Source organism: Felis catus, chromosome E3 (genome assembly GCF_018350175.1).
Source record: "Felis catus isolate Fca126 chromosome E3, F.catus_Fca126_mat1.0, whole genome shotgun sequence".
NCBI lineage: Eukaryota > Metazoa > Chordata > Mammalia > Carnivora > Felidae > Felis > Felis catus.
Window position 1 is genome coordinate 3,727,605 of NC_058383.1, and position 21,235 is coordinate 3,748,839.

The following is a 21,235-nucleotide window of genomic DNA, read 5'->3' on the forward strand; positions in this document are numbered from 1 at the left end:
AGCTCCGTGCAGGTTTCCCATAGCCTTGCTTGTTTGCTGCCTGATTACTTCCAATAATTGGAATAATTGGAAAGGTGGCTTTATCCATTTCCCCTGCAGCTCTGTCCATTCTTGGCTTCCTCTGTATGGGGCTGTCTTGTTAGGTACTCCACATCTGGGATGGCCGTCCCTTCTCACTGAACAGAGCCCGTGCCGTCGCACAGAGACTGGCTTCATGCTTTCCCACGCGTTCTGGCTTGAACTCTTTCTGCCTACTGTTTACCCGAGTACAGTGTCTTTTGGGTGGTGTATTACTGTGATAGGCCTTTTCGTCCATCCTCTTTATTTTCAACCTCTGTGGGCCTTATGCTTTAGATGTGCCTCTTAAAGACAAGAGGCGGGTGGAAAAGGGTGGGAAACAGGAGAGCCGACGCCCATGTACCCACAGAAACAAGGCGGGAGCGAAGGTGGGTGAACCCAGCAGCCTTAACCATCGCGGACCAGTGGGGATGTGTGAGTCTACAGGCTGCGCGTTTTCAACACCCACAATTTCCCAGCTCAAAAAGAGGTGTGTGGCGATGGGAGAGCAGCACTGGTTTGCTGAAAACAAGCGTTATCGTGGGTCAGTGGGCTGGGAGGGGAAGCATAAAGTGTGCAGAGCAAGTTAGAGCCGAAGTCAGCAGAGATGAGTAGCACCTGGGTCCCTCCCGCAGGTGCGCGTGCACGACAGTCCCTCCGTGGATGCGCGTGCATGGCCGTCCCTACCTCGGGCCGGACCTTACCACAGGGAAGAGAAGGACTAACAAACATTAGTTGAAAGGAACAACCCTCAAAGTTTTTGACGGAGTCACGAGGGCATCAGGCTTTCAGAACCAACTTATAAACTTGAAAAGAACAGCCTTGGACCTCAAGAGACAGACTCAGACCCATGATATGTTTGGGTTGTGACATAATCATCTAATCATGATGACTAACTTTGTTGAGAGAAGACATTTGCAATTGAGCCCTTGCAAGTCAGGGTACCCAAATATATCCAATGCTTGATACAAAAAAGCTTACATTTGACCTAAGAATTCTAGGCATCACAACTTGTCTTAAGGTCATAAGGGGACCATTGCACATACCCAAAGGTAGGAGGGTGTTAACTGCATTGCTCTTTATAACCAGAAAATCAGAAAACAATCTAAATTGATGGAAAATTGATGAAGCGAATCGTGGCATATCTGTGCAAAGGATTACTTTGCAGCCATTAAAATTATGCTACAGATCGATGGTCACTGATACGCAAAGATGGCCATGCCTTGTTAAGTGAAAAGAACAATACAATACTTAAAAAAAAAAAAAAAAAAAAAAAAAGGAAACGCGTGTACAAAATTACTGTGTTCATGCCTTGAAAAAAATGCCTGGGAAGTTATTCATCAAAACGTTAACAACAGTTATTTGAGTGTTAGGATTACTGGCAATCTGTATTTTCTTTGTGCCTTTTTATGTTTGGTAAGTTATTTAAAATAAACACAAATCATTATGATGGTTTAGAAAAAGGTGCCTAAAGAGCCCATTGTGAAAGCTCTTTTAGCATTTTAAATGAATAATTGATCTCTTTGGCAGCTCAGGTTTATTCTAAGTTGTAAGTTCCCGAAGAGTGGGGAGGATTTTCACTTCTGTTCCTCCCCCCACCCCCTGGCTGCACACACAGCCCTGCCCACGATAAGAGCTCCCTGATGGCCACTGACTGACTGAGTATCTGGGTGTCAGGTACAGAAGAGATATTAGTGAAAATAGCTGAGGACCAGATTGCATAGCTGAGCCTTTGGCACTAGAACTTTTCATAATTGAAAACTAAAACCTTTGAGTCGTTTCATTTTATTACAAACGAACCCACCTCACAACTCCCCTTCGGTTTTGAAATCTCGCCAAAGTGTTGGTTACGATCCCATCACTTGGCTAATGTGAAAGTTCTAAAAGCTGTTTAATGACATCATTATCCCGCAAATCATAATGAGGGAGGCGAGAAGAGTTCGGTGTTTGAAAAACCCACGCGTGGGCCTGTGGTCTCTGATACGGGAGCAGGGCCCCTGCGGAAGACAGTTTCGCCTGTCAACTCCTTCCCGGGGCCTTTGCCCCCTGTACCAGTCAGCTGTTGCTGCCTGACAAGCAGCCACAAACATCTCAGTGGCAGAGAAAGATGACATGCATTTATTGGCCTGTGCTGGGCTCAGTCGGGGGGTCCCAGCTTCTTCAAGCTGCGAGTCTGTCTGGCCTCTCCCCGTCCTCCTCTGGGATTCCGTGTATTCACTTGGGGTCCAGGTTAAAGGACAGAAGCAACTTAGGGGACGCTCTTCTTCTGTCAGGGTAGAAGGCCAAGGTCAAGAGTGTATGCTCAGTCACACAAGCACGCTTCAACTTCCTGCTCACGTCATGTCCGCCAACACCCCCTGGGCCAGGGTCAGTGCCGACGGCAGCAGGCTGGGGAAGCCCACAGAAGGGGGCTCTCGAGGGCAGCAATGATAGCTGCTTGTGCAGGTGTCTGTCACCACTTACGCTCCTCCTGAGTCCCCCGCTGTTCCCACGCAGCCCTATCTAGCCACCCATTCTGCCTGGAGGAAAAAAGCCAGCCTTGCCTCAGTGGTAAGCTCGGTGTCCTTTTTGGGCAAATAAAACGCCGATCTGACGTTTCGTTGACCGAGTTCTTATCCTGTTTCAAGGCTCTTTGGAGAGGGAGGGCCCTCCCCACCGTTAGCGTAAGCTTTTCGTCTCCCAGTCCTGGCAGCCGGAGCCGGGGGAGAGCCCTGGGACTTGCACAGAGGGACTCGCCAGCCACGCGGGTGGCCAGAGTCCTACGGGCTGAGCAAGACCGGAGCCCCTGTCCCTCAGCCTGAGAAGACCCGTGGCAGGGGCCTGTGGCCGGCAGCAGGCAGGGGGCTGGCGGGCGAGCTGTCACACACAGCACCAGCCCCGGAGCGGTGCCCGCACTTCCCTCTGGCTGATGAACAGCCGGCGCTCCCGCTAACAACTCCTCGCTTTAAACCTCTCGGAAAAGCAGGAGCGGTTCTGCCTCCTAACGTTCTCGGGAACCGCGCCGAGGCACGTCGGGCCGTATACAAACGTGAACAGTGGCGGGATGTGGAGAGGAAAGAGGTCGTGGGTCAACGGGTCCCTCTCCTGACACACAGGCCACAGAGGAGCTCTCAGCTTTCTCCTCCCAAATCTAGACCCCAGTTGGCAGTTGGTGCGCCTATGGGGCCCGAGCGAGATGGAGGCCCTCCGCTCCCAGGCCTGGCTGCAGCCGCCATGAGAGGAGGCGACGGTCCAGGCAGTGCCGCGAGGAGCGAGTGCTAAGGTTTCGAGCTGAGCACCCCAAACGAGGGGGGCTTGAGGACGGGACGGCTCGGGCCGGCTTCCCGAGACTCGGGCCTCCAAGGCACTTGTCCTAGCTGCCCCCTGGCCCCCGGGGATTCCGGGTGGACAATCAGCACGTGGTGAGCGTCCCTCACGGGCCGCTTGAAGGAGCAGGGCAGCGCGCAGAGGGGAGAAGGAAGGGCCGCCCGGGGTGGGCACGGGGGTGGGCACGGAGCGGAGGACAGTGCTGGGAAAGCGTGGTGGGTCCCGCGCTGCCCCGTGGTATTGGTCTCCTGAGCCCGCCAAAACAGAGGCCACGGAGCCTGTGGCTTGCTCCGCGGCACCTACCCTCTCCCGGTCTGGAGGCCGGGTGTCTGAGGGCAGGGTGGCGGGGTTGGGTCCTGCGAGGCTGCGAGGGGCATCTGCTCCGTCCTCTCTCCCTGCCGCGGGTGGTTTGCCATCAACCCTGGGCCTTCTTGGGCTTGTGGAGGGATCCCCCCATCTCCGCCTTCTCCCTGTGTGCCCTCTGGTCCCTGTGCCCAAACTTCCCTTTCTATGAGGACACCAGTCATTGGGCCACCCTCGAGACCTCGTCTTGACTAATTACATCTGCAAAGACTCTATGTCCATATAAGGTCACGTTCACAGTTACTAAGGGTTAGGGCTTCGACATCTCTTTGGGGACACAATTCAATCACCATCGCTGACAATTGTGATTTTTTTTTTTAAGATTTTATTTTCAAGTTATCCCTGTGCCCGACGTGGGGCTCGAACTCATAACCCTGAGATCAAGAGTCACACATTCTGGGGCGCCTGGGTGGCTCAGTCGGTTAAGCATCTGACTTCTGCTCAGGTCATGATCTCGAGGTTCTTGAGTTCGAGCCCCGCGTCGGGCCCTCTGCTGTCAGCACAGGATCCTCTGTCCTCCTCTCTCTGCCTCTCACCCACTTGGCTCTCTTTCTCTCTCTGTCAAAAATAAATAAATAAACATAAAAGAAGGAAGAGAAGGAAAGGGAAGGGGAGGGGAGGGGAGGGGACGGGAAGGGAGAAGAGGAAAGAAAGAAGGAGAGTCACATGTTCTACTGACTGAGCCAGCCAGGCACCCCGCTGACAGTTGTGATTTGTATAGTCATGGGCACATGTGACCCAACAGGAGCCAATCAGATGCAACAACACACCGCTAAGATTCTGGGTCAGAGCTTGGAGCTCGGAGGACGTGAGGTCCGACGTGGCCAGCTGTTTGGGGCCCGTCACGGAAGGATAGGAGCCCACGCTCGTGTGGACACAAGGGAGCCAGCCCCTTCCTGGTGCCACGTGGACCCCGGAGAATGTGGGGAAACACTGGGTCCAGGTGACACCACTTAAATGCTTCAAGCCAGGCCTGTTCCCAGACACTCCAAATGCAGGAACCCATGCCTCCTTTTCGTCAAAATCATCTTGGATTGTGGTTTTCTGTCCCTTGAAATCCAAAGAATTTGACGATACAGATGGTTCCGCTGGTTCTTGGCCTGGTGTAACGCATAGAAAAACAGAACAGCTGGAGTACAGTGGGGGCTGCTGTTGGCTCCAGAGGGTCTGCCTGGCTGCAGAGAGAGATCTCAACCCGCAGGACCCACACCAGGCACACGGCGTCTCCGGGCTGGCCACGGAGACGCACAAGTCCCTGCTGCTCAGCATGTGGTCCACGGGCCCGCGGCATCCGGCCCCCCCGGGAGCCGGTCAGACACACAGGTTCTCAGGGCCCGCCCCAGACGCTCTGAACCAGACTGCGCATCTTAAACAGGATCACCATCGATTTATGTGCTCATTAGAGCTCAAGAAGCACACTTCCAGCCTAATTAGCGAGGAAAGTTTGGGTGGATTAAATCCCAGCTATTTAACAATCAAATTGGATTTCTGCTCTTTCTGTCTGATTTAAAGCTCTTCCTCCAAGGATCGAGATGCCCAAACAACCAAGTAATCCTACGAATATCATATTGTGTCATATTATATTATGTTGTGCCATGTTGTGTCACGTTATATCACATCATCAAGTTATAAACATAACATAACACATCAAAATTAAGTAACATCAGAGTGCAGCATAGTATATACATTCCACTTAGAAGTACGAGGCATCAGACAGTATTTTCCATGTCGTACCTTATTGAAGAGCACAGTATAATACTGGAGACCACGAGGACACCATCTGTGCCCCAAGTGATACTACGTTCACTGCCGTCTTCAGCGTCGTGAGCAAACGTTGTCGAATCATGGCTCAGCTCTTGGCTCCGTGCGTTTCCACTCACCGGGCATCCGGAGTAGCCTCACGGAGGCTCCGTCAGCACCAGAATGACGTGCCTCCGAAGCCCAGACAGCTGGAAGCCCAGCGCAAACCTCTAGCGGTTCACCTGCTCTTTTGGAAAGTAAATTCTCTCCGGTTTCCTGAGTGTCATGGAGACATTTGTCTGGCCTTCCACTGTCTGAGAGACCTGCTTGGAAAGCCTTTGGGGAGTTAGTTTCTGCTGGTGGTCATCTTTGATGGCACGGCCGCCGGGGTGGGAGCCCACCGGGGCACCACGTTTCAGCAGGGATCAGCCGCTGAGTACTCAGAGGCCACAGACAACAAAGACACCGAAATTAAGCTAATCCTCCGTGCAAGGCTTTGCAGATGAATAAAAATTACTTCTGACCCTTTCACATCTTTGACTCTTTGTGTCTTTATTTTATTTAGATCGGCATGGATACCGTCAAAAATGAAAACAAAGACTAATCAGAGCTTAAATAAAATGCACAAAGTCGAGTCTGTTCAAAAGGCAGAGGAGAGTGTGCCCATGAGGAAAAGCCCTGAGCGGAAAGGCAAGGTTTAAATCCCAGACAGGGGGTTGCTGATAAACAATTGACAACTTCTGCCGTGGACAGAAAGAATGATCCCCTCGGTGTGTACACCATTGGTTAAAACAGGCCCTATTGTGGGGCACCTGTGGGGCCCAGGCGGTTAAGCGTCGATCTTGATTTCGGCTCAGGTCATGATCTCATGGTTCGTGAGGTCGAGTCCCACGTCGGGCTCTGTGCTGACAGAGTGGAGCCTACTTGGGATTCTCTCTCTCCCTCTTTCTCTGCCCCTCCCCTGCGTACATGCTCTCGCTCACTCTCGCTCTCTCTAAATAAATAAATAAGCATAAAAAAAAAAAAAAAGCCCTATTGCTCCCTGGTCTGGCAACTTTCGTCAGCTTGGTCCAGGAGGGGTCTGGGGTCCATCCAAATCCATGGTCCTCCATCCACGGCCTCTGGCTGGGGCCACTTATGTGGACTCTCCCGGACATGTACTGCTCTGAGTGCGTATGGCACCACATTAGAGAAGACTGTGCCCCCTACCCCCTTGCACTCCCCACCCCCTCAACCGCATCTACTTCTCTTCCTGGCTCCCGCCACTGCCTGACCTCCGTTCCGCTAGTGTGCGTTGTGCTGCTGACTTGACCCACTCCCATCTGGAGCTCCGAGGGAGAGGGGCTTTGTTTTGCTTCCGGCTGCATTTTCACATCTAGGACAGCACCCGGCGGAGAGTAGGTGCTCGGGAAGTGTTTCCGAGTGGAAAACGACGTATCAGGTGCTAGGCGGCACTAGAGCTTTTCAAATGAAAACACTGTTATGAAACATAAGCCAGACACTCTACGTTTTAGGAAAATATATTTTAAGCCATAGGCTGAAAAGCACAAGGAAAAAGAGCACATTTTATCCTGCTTTGGAAGGTAATTTATCAGCGTCTCCAAAGGTTTTCAATTCTCACACCCTGCAACCCCAGAGCTCTGTCTCTTTGGATGCACACCTCCCCTCACGCACAGAAGTCATGCCCTTGGATGTTCACACGGCCTTGTTTGTGAAATACTGAAGACAGGTCTCAAGCCCCGTCCACCACGTGCTTCCCGTGGGTCTCCTCGGAGAACACAGCGAGTGCCCGGTGAACGCAGACCTTACCATCCACGGCAGGAACCCTGTCCCGCCCTGTCCCACCTCCGGGAGGGACCCAGCCAGCTCACTCAGCAATCATGATCTGTTTCCACAGTTCATGACCTGAAATCGGGGTGTCCTTAATCTGCCCTGGTCTGAGAGTCTGAGCTCCCCTCGCTGGTGGAACAGACCTGTCCGTGCTCAGCCTGCACGGCCCATGCCGAGGCCGTGTTCCCCTGTGAGACACTGGCGGGTGTCAGCTTAGCCAAGCACAGGTGTTTGGGGGAAATTTTGTGAATGAACGGCCCCAAAAGAGCCAGCGACTCCTTTGCTAAAGGTAGCGGAGTGGGAGACCGGCGGCCACGTTCTCATGCAAGACCGTCTGCTGTCTTCAGGGCTCCTCACTCCCCCCAAAATAGGAATGTCGGGCAGAGAATCCCAGACATCTACAGGTCAGACGTTCAGTTTCAGAAAAAGGTCAGTAGCAAGGTATTAATAGCTGCTTTTCAAAAGTCATGTATCCAGTAGGCAAGCCAAAGCCACAAGTCCAAAACCCCAAAGGTCCTCCTGGGGAAGCCTGCCTCCCTTTGGAGCCCAGGGACCGCAGTTAGCAATGTCTTCATGCTCGGTCTGTCCCCTGCAGCTGAAGGCATTCCCGCAAGATGCCGATCCATCGATGGCAGCGAACGGCAGGGGCTTAACGCGCTTCGGTTCTGCACATACAGCTTTCCCACATTTGGAGGGCGGCCCGCCTACTCAGCGTTCACCACTTTCAATGTGAATCTCATCCAAAACCAGCCTCCTAGGTGACACGTGAAATAAACCGTCACAGTACCTTCCCTCCTCCCCCACCACGCCCGGTGCCCCTTCCCCCGCAGGACCAGGTACGGCGGTGACCCAGGTACCCGTGGCCAACAGAGAAAGAGAAGTTGAGATGCTCTCCTCACAGAATGTCCAGGCTTCCAGTCCTCCTTTGGCACGAGGAGACCTCGGCCCCACCCTGAACCCCGAAAGCCACCGAGGGGCAGAGGGCGACGTGGAGAACGAGTCTCTGGCATTCAGGCTTCAACAGCACGACCACCGCTTGTGGCTCAACCGACCGGTCTCCCAATGTCCACAATCCACCCAAAGCCCTCTGCCGGCCCTGGGACGTACAACCCTTTCCCTCTACCTGCAGGAGAGGGCAACACCCAAAACCCCATGTGGGCTACTTGCTTCCACGCCACGGCCACCTCCAAACCATCCTATCTGCGGGCAATAAACCAGAGGACACCGTGTCACCCGCCTGACCATACAGGATGGTCACTGTGTCAAGTACCAGTTCTCCTGAACTTCCCTCAGGTCCCCCCAGTTGGTCTTCAGGGCCCTCATCTGCCTCGTCCAGAAGCCCAGCACCCCAGCCTCATTGCCAAAAGTGTTAAGTCCGAATCTGGGAAGGGCCTGGGATTTTACCGAACTTGCATCCCAAGTGCTTGGTTTGCCAGAATTTTATATCCATATCCTAGCAGAAGGACACAAGACCCCTGGGTTAGAGACAGGGAGGGGTTACTACTCACAGCAAGAACGATAAACAGAGCAGCATCCTGTGTGCTTCCCTAATCCCCACAGGGCCAGGCACCGAGGGCCAGGTGATCCGTACGTGCAGTGGGGTGCAGTCGCCACAGGACTCTAAAGTCAAAAGCCTCTGAACTTTCGTGAAGCTGCTGGCGTACCTGCTTGTCCTCCTCTCTGAAGAGAAAGATTATTCGCTCCCCCGGAACGTAAGCAAATTATTTCAAGAAGGGGAAGGAGATTTTATCTTTCCTATCTGGAGACATCACCAGGGAGGTATTTCTCTACATTTCTCTGGTGGGAGCGTCTCTCGCTTCCAGCACGGGCTTGCTATTCCAGCGCGTTCTTTGTGCAGGTGGCCTGGACCGTGCAGGAATACAAGAAACCCGTGAGGAGCTGTCTTCCAACAGTATCACCTTTTGTGAATTGTCTTTTCAAATATTTGGCAATTCATCTTCTTATCATCGAGCTGTAACAAGATATGTATCACCAGAGCCCTTTGTAAAATCTACATATTACAAATGTGGCAAACAAATGAAAAACCCCTCCAATGATCCCTGTTGTTTACTTAATGGTTTTGTAACAGGAAGTTTTAAATGTCTTCTGAAGTCCACTTTATCAATTTCCTGACAGCACAGAGTCTGCTTGGGATTCTCTCTCTTCCGCCCCTCCCCCACTCCTATTTTTTTCCTTCTCTCTCTCTCAAAACGAATAAACATTGTTTTAAAAGGCTAAAAAAATCAGTCATATGCATATGGATCGATTTCTGGGTTCTGTATTTCAGCCCTAATATAAATACAACGCAAGATGTAAATGTAAGCTACATATGTGATTTTACATTTTTCTAGTAGCCACATTTTCAAAAGCGGACCGCTATGGAACCGCCATCTTAATCACCCACAGTTTAGTCCCATGAACATTTACCCACTGACATTGTTTGTTTGTTTGTTTGTTTGTTTTTTAAGGAATGGGTCCCGGGCTGGCCAACACAGGGGGTGGTTCATCGTGAAATACGTGTCAAGTAAAACCAAACTTGATACGGCGAGATTAAATTGCTCCGTAAGCTGGAGCCTCAGCTAAAAGCAGAGCCCACGCATTGTGACTTTCCGTGTGATGTCACATAATCAGTGCTAAACATTTCCTCCTACCCAGGCTGTGTGGAACCAAGAGCCAGAATCTAGATCCATAATCAATACCATGAGCAATAGGACGTTCATTTAACTCAAAGAGGCGAGAAATTACTAAAGGCTGAAATAAATCTTAAAGTTGAGTTACAAATAGCATATACTATCCTATGCCTGGCTTCACAGGTTAAGTTTCTAGAAACAACTGAATGAGGCTTTATGGTTTAAAAGAAACAAAGATTTATGGGAGAAATGCCATTCGAAAAACACAGACTGCGATTAGTCTATGAAAAATAAACAATGGAGACATAACAAAATGACACACTGAAGTGTCACTGTCCTGTGATTCCAAATCCCATAAAATGGCAGAAGATATAATTTAAAGAAAATAAACACATAATAGTACTACAGCAGAACTTTAGAAAGTTTTTCGAAGTATAGAAAGTTCACAGGATATGGGACGCCTGGGTGGCTCAGTTGGTTGAGCATCCGGCTGTTGATTTTGGCTCAAGTCATGATCCCAGAGTCGTGGGATCGAGCCTCAACTTGGGCTCGGCACTGACCATGGAGCCTGTTTAAGAGTCTCTCTCAGGGGCGCCTGGGTGGTGCAGTCGGTTAAGCGTCCGACTTCAGCCAGGTCACGATCTCCCAGTCCGTGAGTTTGAGCCCCACGTCGGGCTCTGTGCTGATGACTCAGAGCCTGGAGACTGCTTGGGATTCTGTGTCTCCGTGTCTCTCTGCCCCTCCCTCCCTCATGCTGTTTCTCTCTCTCTCTCTCTCTCAAAAATAAACATTAAAATAAATAAAAAATAAAATCTTTTAAAATGAATAAAATAAAATAAAAATAAAAAGATTCCCTCTTAGGAAAGCATCCCAGTTCATTGCCTTTTCTTTTATATTTTATATTTCTTTTGTATTTCCTTACTTTCAAGTGTATTTTACATATGCATAATGATACATTTTTATGTATAATTTGTAGACATATACAATTTTACGTCCCATTTTTCACTTAACCTTATATAAGTGTTTTTCATCTTGCCACTGACTCCTCATAGCTCTCATTTTTGATGTCTGCATAATATACTTTGATTGAATGTAGCATGATCTATTTTCTCCTTTCCTTCTTTTTGACCATTTGGGTTGTTTCCAATGTGTGCTATTATAAATAATGCCGTAATTAACATCTCTATTTCCTCAGCTAAATTTAAATCTGTTTTATGAATTAAAAGCAGCTGAACTGACTTGTGTGTCATTCCTTTTTGAACGAAAACAGCATGTCCTGGTTTTGTAACAAGGAGCGCTTCTAAAATTAGGCTTACGGAGAGGGCTGTGTGACAAGTCGGAATAGCAATGGCAGAGTTCCTGAATCTTTTTAGACAATGTCTGCTTAGCTTCCTTGTCCCTCTTTGGGGACTAGAGTAAGTCCCATGCTGCTTCAGCTTAAAATGAATCTCAAGATCGGTAACGTTAGCCTTGACAGGAGTAATTTTTTTTCAGACAGCAGCGCTTCTGGCTGCGTTACTTCCTTCAGATCTTCCCGCACTTGACCAGGGTGAAGGTCAACTGCGGATGCATAATTTTCAAGCTATTTGAAATACTGGGTAACACTGAAAATGTTTCTGTTTTCTCATAAAGTTTTTTGTTGCCCCAGATACAGAACACCTTGTGAGAGTAAAGCAGATATGTGCATAGAAGTGGAGGTGGAAGGGGAATGAGTTTTACAAAAGGACCAATTACAAGTCGAAGAAACTTATTTTTTTTTAATGTTTATTTATTTTGAGAGAGAGAGAGAGAGAGAGAGAGAGAGCACGTAAGCAGGGGAGGGGCAGAGATAGAGGGAGACACAGAATCCGAAGCAGGCTCCAGGCTCTGAGCTTTCAGCACAGATCCCGACGTGGGGGCTCAATCCCACGAATCAGGAGATGGTAACCTGAGCCGAAGCCAAGAATCAGACACTTAACACAAGTCAAAGAAGTTTAAAATACGATATTAAAACCTCAAAACTCAATAGATCAGGTGACCAGTACACTGATACAGCTAAAAACGAATTCCTTCCTGGATAATCAAACCATTCCAAGAGCCACCTAATATGAATTTCACGTGCAGAGAATTGTGGGAATGAAGGGGAGAAAAAATTAATAAAATTATCCACAGTTAAAATAAACACATGAGTATCGGGGTTGAGGGAGTTCACTGGAAGTTGATCAGAATGCATGAAACACATAAGCACCTACAGAGCACCGCTGGGAAATTTCAAAACGTCAAAGATAAAAGGGAAGTCCTAAAAAGCAGACAAAAATAAAAGGAAACAGATTGCCTACAATCTGTCCATTGCCTACAATCTCGTCAATTTGACAAAAGTCAAATTGGGTTCTATCTTCTCATTGGCAGCACTGGTGCTAGAAGACAACGGACCAACAACCCGGAAAGTACGAGTATACATTACGAAAGGATTCCCACGACCAGGTTAGTTACCATATCCATCACATCGCATAATTATGATGGTGTTTGGGGGGGACGGTGAGAACATTCAAGATCTACTCTGTTAGCAACTTTCAAGTATATAATATGATGTTGTTAACTACAGTCACCATGTTCAACGCGAGATCCCCAGAACGTAGCCATGCCATCATTGGAAGTTTGTGCCCTTTGACCAGTGGGTCATTTCCCCCACCCCCAGCCCTGACCACCACCATTCTACTCTCCGTTTCTATGAGTTTGACTCTTCTTTTTTATTCCACATGTGAGTGAGATCGTATCATATTTGTCTTTCTCTGTCTGACTTATTTCACTTAGCACAATGCCCTCAAAGTGTTCATCCGTGTTGTCACCAATGGCATTGTGCCTTATCATTTTAAGGCTGAATGATATTCCATTTTATATATATATATATAAACCACACATATCTCACACACACACACACACACACACACCACATTTTCTTTGTCTATTTATCCATTGATGGACACTTACGTTGTTTCTGTGTCTTGGCTATTGTGAATAATGCTAAAACAAGCATGGAGGTGCAGACACGTCTTGGGGATAGTGCTTTCCTTTCCTTCGGATATATACCCAGAGGTGGGATTGATGGATCATGTGGTAGTTCTGTTGTTAATTTTTTGAGGAACCACCATGCCGCCTTCTGTAGTGGCTACAGCAATTCACATTCCCACCAGCAGTACACAAGGGCTCCCTTTTCCCCACATCCCCGTGGACACCCATTGGAACAGGTGTGAGGTGACCTCACTGTGGTTTTGACTTGCATTCCCCTGATGGTGGGTGATGTTGAGCACCTTTCTATGTACATCTTGGTCATTTGTACGCCTTCTTTGGGAAAAATGTCTGTTCATGTCCTCTGTCCACATTTTATTTAATCAGATTATTCTTGATTATTGTTATTAACTTGCTGCTGAGTTGTATGAGTTCTTTATGTATTTTGGACATTCACCCTTTATCAGATAAATGATTTGCAAGTATTTTCTCCCATTCTGTAGGTTGCCTCTTCTCTTTGTTGATCGTTTCTTTTGCTGTGCAGAAGCTTATTTTATTTTACTTTATTTTAATTTTATTTTAGAGACAAAGAGCACGCACAAGTGGGGGAGGGGCAGAAGGGGGGGGGAGAGAGAGAGAGAGAGAGAGAGAGAGAGAGAGAGAGAGAGAATTTCAAGCAGGCCCCCCCCTCAGCACAGAGCCTGATGTGGGGCTGAATCTCATGACCCTGGGGTCATGACCTGAGCCAAAATCGAGTCAGATGCTTAACCAACTGAGCTACCCAGGTGCCCCTGGCAGAAGCTTTTTAGTTTTATGGAAGCCCATGTGTTTATTTTCCTTTTTTTATTTTTTGCTTATGCTTTTGGTATCATATCCAAAACATCATCCCATTATTGCCAAGTCCAATATCAAGGGGATTTTTCCCCCTTTTCTTCTTCTAGACCAGTTCCAGGTCTTACATCCAAATCTCCAACCCATTTTGAGTTCATTCTCGGGAGTGGTGTGAGATGGGGTCCAGTTTCAGTCTTTTACACGTGAACACCCAGTTCTCCCAACGCTCCTGAAAATACTGTCTTTTCCTCACTGAGTATTCTTGGCTTCCCTGTCAAATATTAGCTGACCATATGCGCATGGGTTTGTTTCTGGGTTCTCGACCCTGTTCCGTCAGTCTACGTGTCTGTTTTTACCAGTGCCGTGCCCTCGGTGCCGATGACAGGGCCAAGCCCAGTGGGGCGTGGCCGAGTTCTTGGGGGCACAGAGCTCTTTCTGGGGCTGTGGCAAGGACTGCATTTGGCAAACCAGTTGCCTGGGTTCAGACCCCTCCTTCACAAAATCCTCACCTTGGTCTCGGGCTGTGCCGAGGCTCCAGTCTCCAACGTGGATTCCAGGGCTCCCACAAAGACGTGTTTGTCCGTGAATATTGGGGGCGGGGAGTGAACGTGTTGGGGGTGAGGAACGTCTTATTCGACCACCTTGCTGGCATCACCCCAGGACTTTTTATTTCACACATTGGTTTCTGGACGCCTTCATCATCCCAGATCCCCTTATCCGATTACACTCCAAGTTTGTCTAGGATGTGTTTCTTCTTAAAACCGAACCGTCATGTAGGCTTATCCTGAAAGTGAGTTTTTGAAAATCACTCTGAGCCTTGACACTGCTTCCCAGCATTTCGGAGGGACTTAAGTCACCAGGAGACGGGGACGAGGACCACATCCAGGCCCCAGGAAGGACACACACACCACGACACATCAAAATCAGACATTCGCCAAACCCATTCAGTGCTGTTCACAACTTCCCCAAGGAGATTGCCGGTCGGTTTCAAGCTTGCCATCCTCACCAAGGTCCTTGGCTCACCTCAGACTTGCCGTTCAATCCCCCAGAGCGAGCCAGGCAGGAGGGGAAAGGACCCTTGTTAGCAGGTAGAAATGCGGTCCCGACGTGGCCCTGTCTTCTCATTTTTCCCAACATGTCGGAAACCCAGATTTTTGCTTTTTGGCCGGGGACTCTCCTGACTTCTGTAATTTGCCAACAAAACAAAAAGATTCTTAAACATTCTGCGAGCCAGCCAAAACAAATACATGTGCCCGATTCAGAACAGACTCGAAACCTCCGATTTCAGTGAAGTCTAATGGGTAATAATGCACAAAGGCGATTAAATTTCCAGGGCCGGAACTTTGGATCCAGCAGACAAAGGGAGGCGGGGCCGGGGCGAGGAGAGTCACAGCCATCTCTTTGCCATGGAAACCCCAAGGGATGAGACTTACATTTTTTTTCTGTATTAAGAGATCAGTGGGAGATTAATAATAATCCCGTACATTGATGTAGCACTTCAGACCTGAGTGCTTGCTCATCTACAATCTCATTTGATCCTTATAACAGCCCCGTGAGCTTGTCAAGAACATCCAACACTCTCTCATCCGATTAAAGGGAGCCAAGGACTCACACAATTTCACTTAGAGAAAAGAAAGAGGAGAGACCAAAAGGTAACCTTTTCCAGCTTTCAGTGGCAATGCTCAGAAATAAGTCCTTGTTTCCCTGACTTTCACCTGCTCTCTCTCCTCCTCCCTGTGTTCGGTACGCTGCCCTGTTCCCTTGTTCCAGAAGGAGCAGCTCATGTTCACAGAGCACAGGGCTTGGCAGCAGCAGGGGTCAGTCAGAGCTCCGGCCGGTGAACTAGAACCTGTCTGGCAAGGTTTGCAATGAAAATACCACCTGGTGGTTGACGATCCAGAAATGACCCTCACTGACTTGTTGATATGCAAAGAACCAAGCTTTGACTGACCTCACTCAAGTCCTTGGTCATAAAATTTTTTTTTTTAAATTCATTAACTGTAGCTGATCTTTACGATCCAGTGGCTCAGAGATAAATGAGTCTCTTGTCAAAAGTGGGGTGAACATACCTGTTAGGATGGCTTCCACCCAAAGAAAAATAAACACAGAAAACCATAAGTGTTGGCCAGGATGTGAAGAAATTGGAACCCTCGTTCCAGGCGGGCATGTGAAATTGGTACCGTGGTTGTGGGAAGAGTATGATGCTTCCGCAAAATATTAAAAAGAGAATGACCATACGGTCCTGCAATTCTCCTTCTGGGTATTCACCCTAAAGAGTAGAAACGACAGCCTCGAAGGGGTATTTTCACACCCATGTTCATGGCAGTGTTACTTGGTGACACTGTTACAGGCGAGAGCCACCCAGTACCTGTTGACGGATGAACAGATAGGCAAAATATGGCCTATACCTACGTGCCAAAGAATAGAACTCAGCCCTAAAAAGGAAGGAAATTCTGACACCCGCTCCAATGCGGATAAACCTTAAGCACGTTGTGCTGAGTGAAACGTCGGTCCCGAAAAGACAAATACTGTGTGATTCTATCACGGAGTGCCCCTCGATTCAGAGTAGTCAAGTTCAGAGAGACAGAAGATGAAAGGGTGGGTCCTCAGGGCTGGGGAGGCGGGTGGGGAGTCCATATTTAATGGGGGCAGAGTTCCAGTTTTGCAAGATGAAGAGTTCTAGAGAGGGATGGTGTGATGGCCACACAACAGTGCGAATGCTCTCAGCACCACGGAGTCTTCCTCATAAGAACGGCTAAGCTGTTATATGTACTTTATCACAGTCTATAACATCTTTTTAAGTGGGGTGAAGTCACACACTTAAGTCACGATCCCACCGATTCCTGACTCCCTGGTGACACTCTGCTGGTCTACACCAGAGTAGGGTAGACCATTCTCTTTCCTGTCCCCGGGGTTATCTTCCTTTCCTTATCCTAGTTATTAACCAAACCCAGTTCGCACGTCAACTTTCCAAAGGCTCTCCCATCTGACCACCTACAGCGTGCTGGGAGAGTTTACCAGTCTCTCTGGAAGCCACCCCTTTGCCCTGTCCGTATTTCTGTGGTTGTCCTTTCATATCTTGAGAGAGAGGGCGCCAGAGAGAGAGAGAGAGAGAATCCCAAGCCGCCCCCCCCCCCCCGACGCTGTCAGTGCAGAGCTGGATGGGGGCTCGAACTCATGAGCTCATGAGATCATGACCTGAGCCAAAACCAAGAGCTGGACACTCAACTAACTGAGCCAGTCAGATGCCCCATCCTTTCAAGTACTATTATGGCGACTTGTTTGCTGGTCCACATGTGTCTCCCCGGTAGGCCAGGGCTGTGGTGGGGAGGGTGCATGAAGGAATGATGGTAACCGGGCAGTTTCTCAGCCATCCAGGGCAGAGAGCAAAGACCCAAATATTTGGAGATGGAATGTATCCCAGTGGGCATATAATGACCATAAACATGCACGCTTCATGACTTTGTGGTGTGTATAGCAGAGGGTCCTAGGCTTTAGGCATCTCTAAGGTCTTAGGAAGACTCCAAGGAAAGGCAAACCGGAGGAGATGGGTGGTTCCTGGCCCAGCTGAGTACTGTGTCCCATGGGGCAGGGGCCCACCAGGACTGGGAATGGTGGGCTGAGTAATGAAAATGCTTTCAAAAGACAGCCTTAGACACCCATGAACACCTCACCAGACCCAAACCTTAAGGGTACCCGGGCCAGATTCCCAAGAAGAAGAGGCCCTACAGTGAACAGTAAAAAAAGACCAATTCAAAGAAAAAGAAAGTGATCCCGTCCAAAGAATATTTAAAAGCCTATTGAAAGGAGAGAGATATACAGAAGCAAGAAATGAATTCAGACACAGACCCACCTATGGGTAGCCCGTTGATTTATCACCAAGACTCCAAGGCAACCGAAAGGGAAAGAATCACCTTTTCAATAAACAGTGATGGCACAGGTCGATATCCTTACCTCACACTGTGTACAACAGCAAACTCAAAATGGATCCTAGGCCTAAATGTAAGAATTAAATTCCTAAATGTCTAGAAGGAAAAAAGCATTGAGGAAAAAAGCCCTGTGACTTTGGGTTAGGCCAAATTGTCTTACGTGTGACAACAAAATCACAATCCTTTTTAAAAGGGATAAATGAGACTTTATCAAAATTAAAAACTGTTGCTTTCCAAAAGACACCATTAAGAAAACAAAAAGACAAACCACAGAGAAAATTTGTTGTTGTTTTTGTTTTTTTTTTTTAGAGAGAGAACATGCAAGCAGAGGGGAGGGGCAGAGGGGAGAGAGAGAGGGAGACAGAATCCCAAACAGGGTCCACACTCAGCACAGAGCCTGATGCAGGGCTCGATCCCACGACCCCGGGATCATGACCTGAGCCAAAATCAAGAGCCGGACGTTCAACCAACTGAGCCACCCAGATGCCCCAAGAAGGTATTTTCAAATCATGTATCTGACAAAGAACCTGCATGATATGTAAGTCCCCTCTAGGAAGCCCATAATAAGAAGACAACCCAATTAGAAATGAGTGAAAGGTTTGAAGAGGCATTTCACCAAAAAATAGTTAATAAGCACAAGCAAAAATTCTTGGTATTATTAGTCATCAAGGGGACGCGTGCTAAAACTACTGTGGAACCCCATCACACCTCCTGAGGGAGCTGTAATCGAGAGGACTGTCAGTTGGCAAGGACTTGGAGGGGCTTCAATTCACACACTGTCAGTAGGAATGTAAAACTTTCCTTTAAATGTTACGCGTACACTTATAAGCCAGCAATTTCATTCGTACGTCTCTACCCGAGAGAAATGAAGACATATGTCCACATAGAGACTTGTGCACGAATGTTCGTGGTATTATGACTCATAATAGACAACCCATAGGTCCATCAACTGGTGAATAGATAAGCAAAAAGTGATACATCCACACATTGGGCTCTGACTCCCTAATAGAAAGGAAGAAATTGCTAATATATTAAACAGGACAATTGCAACTCGAAAGCATTATGCTCAACACGAAAGTCTACATGTTGTATAATTTCACTTATATGAAATTTCTAGAAAGGATAGCGCTTCAGAGATGGCAGGCAGACCAATAATTGCCTGACTTTGAGGTTAGGAACAGACGCAAGAAAATTTGCGGGGGGTGACAGAATTGTTCTAAAACAGGATAACGGGTGGGTGCAGAACATGCTAATTTACTAAAAACCATTGAGCCTGCCCTTACAACAGTTGGGTTTTATGGTATATAAATTATACTTCAATAAAGCTGTTGAAAAACAAACAAACATGTTCTATACGTTACCCAGAAACTCTGCACCCAACAATCGATCCTTAATACACCTTAGCAAAAATGCAAAATGGCCATGCGTTAATCTATTTACTGTAACATTTTTTGTATACGCAAAAGACTGGAAACAACCCAAATGTCCATGAGTAGGGGACTGAGTCCTACTGTGGTAGACCCCTAAAATGGAGCATTTGGACGCTGTAAAAAGGCACGAAGCGGATTATAACATAATCTGTACAACAAATTCCCAAAAATACTGTTAACTGAGAAAAATAAAGCTGTAAAAGAGTTCGATAGTAGAGGAGTCTAAGAACAGGGGGTAGTAACGTATTTAAATATGTGTTTGCCTAGCCTTTCGGTAAAGAGACCTGTGCAGTCTGTATGTATTTTAAAATTTGCTTACAGGAGAGCCTCTCGCTGGTGCCCCTTCAGCCTGGAACGGCGGGGTGGCCGCCACCTTGTTAAATTCTGTGACGGTGACGGCTGTCACAGCTTCCCTGTGTAAGACTTACGGCCACCAAAAAGAGGAGTCTCCTCAACCTCGTCACCTGGGGGTCAAGGAGACGGGGTTCGGGGAGGAAAGCGGACCTCGGCGCTGTGCTGGTCAGTGCTTCTCGCCTGGCCCCCCAAGAGGAAAACCCTGACTGGCGGTGTTGGCCGGCTTCCATGGTGCCGGTGCTCCCATCAGAGCCGACTCCACGCTGACATCGTGACATCCCCGAGCCCGGCCACGATCGGCTCTCCTGGGATCCAGACCAGCTCCAGCACATGGCTGGCGACGAGCTACCGTCTCGCACCTCTAACTGGCAAATCAAAAAGCCTGACGACACCGGGGCCTTAATAGAAAGATGCATTAAAACGTGCAAGCTCTGTAAATTGGTCCTGCGCCTTGGAGAGCGCTGTGGCTTGATCTGGTACGGCACACGCACGCTGCGGTCCAAAACTGCAGGCTTCCACCAGGAGATGTACAGGCATCTTTGCAACACTGTTGGTAAGAACAGAAAAGTGGACGGGGCGCCTGGGTGGCTCAGTCGGTTCAGCGTCCGACTTCGGCTCAGGTCACGATCTCGCCGTTCTCGATTCCCAAGTTTGAGCCCTGCGTCAGACTCTGTGCTGACAGCTCAGAGCCTAGAGCCTGTTTCAGATTCTGTGTCTCCCTCACTCTCTCTCCGCCCTCCCCCACTTGTGCTCTGTCTCTCTCTCTCTCTCTCTCAAAAATAAATAGACATTAATTAAAAAAAAAAAGTGGAAACCTAAATGTCCATCAGTAGGGAAAAAATTATAAATAAATCATAGAATAGTCATTCGACAGAAAGAAGAATGCCGTCCAGCATTTACAATTAGTAAGCTAATATATGTGTCAAGATGTCTGTGGCTTGGAAAACACAACATTGAATGAGAAATCAATCTCTAGGATATTATGCATAACGAATAACTTGTGTAAAAGTTGAAAATGCATGAAATGATAGTCTGCAATATGGTATAGAAATACATATTCATTGAAACGTGATGAAATCATTTTAAATAGAGTAGGCAAACACATAACAAATTTATGATGATACTGCCTCCGGGGAGCAAAAATGAGAGATTGAAACTGGGGAAGGGTACAGAGGGTACTTTGTCTCTATCGCATTATCCTGAGGCCCTTAAATATTAGAAAATATTGATCTGAAATCAAAACAACACATTAATGGTTTAAATTCTGGGTTCTGAGCAGTAGGGTGTGGTGCTGGCTACCTTTGCCCTTGTTTTTCAATATTTCAAAACCTCCTTCCAAACACTGAGGCACCTCTTTTGTTTTTAAAAAAAAATTAATGTTTATCTTTGAGAGAGAGAGGCAGAGTGTGAGCGGCGGAGGAGCAGAGAAGGACAGAATCGGAAGCAGCTCCAGGCTCCGAGCTGTCAGCACAGAGCCCGACATGGGGCTCGAACCCACGAACTGTGAGATCGTGACCTGAGCCGAAGTCGGACGCTGAACCGACTGAGCTACCCAGGCGTCCCAAAGCACCTTTTTTATGACCGAGATTGTCGATTCTGTCACCGTACACTGGCAGGTCCCGCGGGCCAGACATCCAGCTGGAGAAATGCCAGTAGAACACCCTCACCAGGGCACCTCCCACACAGGTGGCATGGGACCACGGAGGGCACGGCTTCATGCCCCCTCTCCTGACTTCCTCCTCCCAAAACCTGGCGGCATCTCATGAAAGTGCCTATG

General features: G+C 48.3%; 1 long non-coding RNA gene across 5 annotated transcripts in view; it reads left to right on the forward strand.

Annotated features, from left to right (window-relative positions):
• LOC111558256 overlaps positions 1 to 21,235 on the forward strand; it is a 111,692-nt gene that overhangs the window by 60,166 nt on the left and 30,291 nt on the right. For 3 of the 5 annotated variants that reach the window (XR_006591019.1, XR_006591021.1, XR_006591020.1), the window contains exon 5: positions 12,315 to 12,389. The exons of 1 other annotated variant lie outside the window; for it this stretch is intronic. This is a non-coding gene — a long non-coding RNA (uncharacterized LOC111558256). Of the gene's footprint in view, positions 1 to 12,314; positions 12,390 to 19,425; positions 20,125 to 21,235 lie in introns of those variants that run through there. One more of the 5 variants, XR_002738915.2, reaches the window with a different exon arrangement.